Source organism: Mercurialis annua, linkage group LG3 (assembly GCF_937616625.2).
Source record: "Mercurialis annua linkage group LG3, ddMerAnnu1.2, whole genome shotgun sequence".
Classification (NCBI taxonomy): domain Eukaryota; kingdom Viridiplantae; phylum Streptophyta; class Magnoliopsida; order Malpighiales; family Euphorbiaceae; genus Mercurialis; species Mercurialis annua.
Window position 1 is genome coordinate 34,470,589 of NC_065572.1, and position 4,821 is coordinate 34,475,409.

Sequence of the window (4,821 nt, forward strand, 5' to 3'; positions counted from 1 at the left end):
CCAGGAGCTGTCTTATGAGGAACAGCCTGTTGAGATTGTCGATACGCAGGTGCGTAGGTTGCGGAACAAGGAGATTCTGATGGTCAAAGTTCTGTGGCGAAATCACTCTGTAGAAGAATGCACTTGGGAGACGGAGTCCCACATGAGGAACCGTTATCCTTTCCACTTTCCTTGAGGTACGTTGGTAATGTTGGTTGTTTTTATGCGATGTTAGTACTTTGGATTATGTGTTTATTTATGTGCTACTTGGTGGTTGATATTTTGGGCTTTGTACTATGTGCATTACTTTGGTGTGTTTATGTGGATTGTTGTTTAGTTTCGTGGTTGTAAAATCGAGGACGATTTTGTTTTTAAGTTGGGAAGAATGTAACACCCCGTATTTTTCTAACTTGTTCTGTTAAGCCAGCTTGGGTTCGTTTGAGTGGTTCGACCACTTAGATTCGTGTTTCGAAGGTTCCTAACCTTTTAAAATGTGTTTTACGATGTATTAGAAGTAATCTCGGAGTTTGAAACGTTTTCGATTTCAATTTAAAAATCTCAAATTTTCATCGGAGGCAGTAGCATTTCGCTGGCACGACATGCATGAATCACGGGCGCGATTCATGTATCGCAGGCGCGATAAAGGTGTAGCGGGCGCGACGCGTGCATTGTTCAGTTTGCTGATTTCTATTTAAACTCACCTAATTCGACCTAAACTGATTTTGCACTTTTTCTAAAACCCTAAAACGGCTGCAGCATTTCTCTTAATCATTTTCTATCATTCCTAAGCCTATTTCCATCAATTGTAAGTATTTCTAATCCTCTCCTTAAGGTTTAATCCATTGATTATCATATCTATCAATTATATATTCATTAGCTATTATATGAATTGGTTGTAGGCTAATTGTAGATCAATATTTTCTTGAGTTCCTCTCTTGATTGTTGTTGTTAATTCATCTCAAGAGGTTAGTGGCTTATATCCCTTGTTTTGATTTGTAGAGATTGCTTTATATTCATTTGCTTCTATACCTTGGGTGGTTTGATTGTAATTTCTGTGTTTCTTGAATTATAAATTCTGGAAATATTAATTTGATGTTATATTAGTCTCTTGAATTTCATTTGTACTTTGGGTTATTTGGTTTAACGTTACAATTGATAAACTTATCGAATTTCTAAAGATTTTAGGTTATAAACTGTTTTTGATGGTTATTTAAAAATCTGGAAATTTCTTAAAAGCTAATCTTAGTTTATTTAAACATCAAACGTACATTGGCTGTGTTGGGGGAATCTTGTGAACGGATTTTAGTATTGTTTGATTAATGCTTTTGAGATAAAATTATGTTTTAAGGTTAAACTAAAATCTGGAAATTTCAAAGTAATGGATCATAGGGTATTAGATGCTAAACAATACATGGGGTGATTTTGAGAAATTGTTTAAATGGATTAGCGTATAGTTTGGTTAATATTTTTGAAATTAAACTCGGTTTTGAACTTATTACTAAGGGCTGGAAATTGTTTAGAAGATGGGTTAAAACTTGTTAAAAGAATGTTAGATTATCTTAGGATGCGAATTGACTTGAATTTAATAATATAAGGCAAACAAGGCATTATATGTCATTAGGGATTCGATTGAACTATTTTAACTTCAAGTTGATACTTAAAGGATGTTGAATCTTATTGATTCTTTTTGAGGTGATATATTTAATTGTACTTGGGGTGCTACTTGCTAAGTGTTAGCAAGCTTAATTGTTTATGGCATTATTAAGTTACAGCGTGAGTTCTTATTTAAAATTGACTTTGGTTTCATTTTAGGTTTGATTAAAGACTTTGGTTTTAAACTTGTTTTATGGATGGGTCGGGTTAGACGTTGTCTCCCGACATGTTGTGTTGAGCTATACTGCAGTAAGGCTAACACACTAATTTGGGAACTGTAATTGTTTTGAAAGACTATTTAAGTATTTAAGTACTTTGGTTTCGTTTTAAAAGATAAGAACTCACCTAAGCTTAACTTGCCTTATTTGTTAATAAGTTGTATGGATACTTGGTGGTATTTTAATTACCTTGTTTGAATCATTGGTTGTGTTGTGAAATGTTAGTCCTATGTGCAGTCTAGTATTCTTAGAGTTAGGGATTGTTCGGATTTTGACTTATATAATGTTTTAGACTCGTCGACTGCTCGTGCTTCGGAGTCTACGCAGGATTAGCTGTTTGCCAAGATTCACGTGGACAAGCAAGCAGCGAGTTTATAGTGTTATTTACCGCTTTATTAAGTACCGCAAGTTATTTTAGTATATCAAATGTTTGTGAACTGTTTTAAGGATTATGGATCTGGATTGAAACGAGCTACTCGATAGGCTTGTATCGAGACTGTGTGCACCGGTAAGTACTTTGGGATTGGCTGACCAATGTCTGACCTACTTTGGGAATCGATGAGGATTTGTTCCTATCTACTTTGGGTTAAATACTTTGGGATTTCATTTCAATACTGTTTTCCAAAATCAAGTATATATATTAGTATAAAAGGATTTGTTTTAAGGGTTTTAAACTTAATAAATGTAAATAGCATTATGAACTTATCTCAGTATATCTGACCCCGTTGTTTTCCAAACTTTCCAGGTTTATGATTTTGAGAGCGTTGGTCATCTCCGATCTGTTGATTCCTCGGAGGTCTTTTATGTTAACAGACTAGTTTATTGTTTTACTTCTTAGACCGCAGTAGAACTAGTTGTCTCTATTATTGAACTTTGGTTTGTCGTAGTGGTACGACTTTTATATTATTATACTTTAGCATGTTACATTGGATTATTATTATATGAGGCATGTTTCATAGTTCCGAATTGCTATCAATTAATTATACTAGAACTGCTATATAAGTTGATAGGCTTAGGCTGAAGTCTCGGTTGCCCCCGAGCATTGGTTTTCTTATAGGTTTATATTGAATATAAGGTTTTCCGCGAGGCTTGCTACGGGTTTTGGTACGACCATACCCATACCCTAGCGCCAGTCGCGATCCATGAAATTGGGTCGTGACAGAAACAAATCCAAACGTGTCGCATTTTTAGCGATTGAAGTCAAACGTTTACAAACGTTACAAAACAAATCCAAATGTTTCCCCATTTTAGAGATTTAAGTCAAACGTTTATAAACGTAACGAAACAAAACCAAACATTTACAAACGTTTACAAACGTTACGAAACAAATCCAAACGTTCACCAATTTTAGCGTTAAGCCAAACGTTTACAAATGTTACGAAACAAATCCAAACGTTTCCCTTTTTTAGCAATTTAAGCCAAACGTTAACAACGTTACCAAACAAATCCAAACGTTTCACCTTTTTAGGGATTGAAGCCAAACGTTTACAAAGGTTAAGAAACAAATCCAAACGTTTTCCCATATTAACGATTTAAGCCAAAAGTTTATAAACGTTACGAAACAAAACCAAACGTTTACAAATGCTACGAAACAAATCCAAATGTTTACAAACGTTACGAAAAATTCCAAACGTTTCACCGTTTTAGCGATACAAATCCAAACGTTTACAAAAGTTACGAAATAAATCGAAACGTTTACCCATTTTAGCGATTTAAGTCAAACGTTTACAAACGTTACGAAAGAAATCCAAATGTTTCCCCTTTTTTGCGATTGAAGCCAAACTTTTACAAACATTACGAAACAAATCCAAACGTTTCACCTTTTTAGCGATTTAAGCCAAACGTTTACAAACGTTACGAAACAAATCCAAGCGTACACCTTTTTAGCCATTTAAGCCAAACGTTTACAAATGTTGCGAAACAAATCCAAACTTTTAACCTTTTTAGCAATTTAAGCCCAACGTTTACAAACGGTACGAAACAAATCTAAACGTTTCACCATTTTAGCGATTTAAGCAAATCATTAAAACGTTACGAAAAAAATCCAAACGTTTACAAACAATACGGAATAAAAACATTCGTTTCACCTTTTTATCAATTTAAGCCAATCGTTTACAAACGTTACGAAATAAATCCAAACGTTTCACCTTTTTAGCGATTTAATCCAAACATTTACAAACGTTATAGAACAAAACCAAGAGTTTCACATTTTTTGAGATTTAAGCCAAACGTTTACAAACGTTACGAAACAAATCCAAGCGTTTCACCTTCTTAGCGATTTTAGCCAAATGTTTACAAAAGTTACGAAATAAATCCAAGCGTTTCACCTTTTTAGCAATTTAAGCCAAACGTTTACAAATATTGCGAAACAAATCCAAACGTTTAACCTTTTTAGCGATATAAGTCCAACGTTTACAAACGTTACGAAACAAATCCAAATGTTTCCCCATTTTAGCGATTTAAGCCAAATTTTTAGAACATTACGAAATAATTCCAAACGTTTGCAAACAATACGGAACAAAAACAAAAGTTTCACATTTTTATCATTTTAAGCCAAACGTTTACAAACGTTACGAAACAAATCCAAAAGTTTCACCTTTATAGCGATTAAAGCCCAACGTTTACAAACGTTACGAAACAAATCCAAATGTTTCCCCATTTTAGAGATTTAAGCCAAATCTTTAAAACGTTTCGAATTAAATCCAAACGTTTGCAAACAATACGGAACAAAAACAAACGTTTCATATTTTTATCAATTTAAGCCAAATGTTTACAAACATTACGAAACAAATCCAAACGTTTCACCTTTTTAGCGATTTAAGCCAAACGTTTACAAACGTTACGAAACAAATCCAAACGTTTCCTTATTTTAGCGATTTAAGCAAAATGTATACAAACATTACAACACAAATCCAAACATTTCTCTATTTTAGCGATTTAAGCCAAAAGTTTATAAACATTACGAAACAAA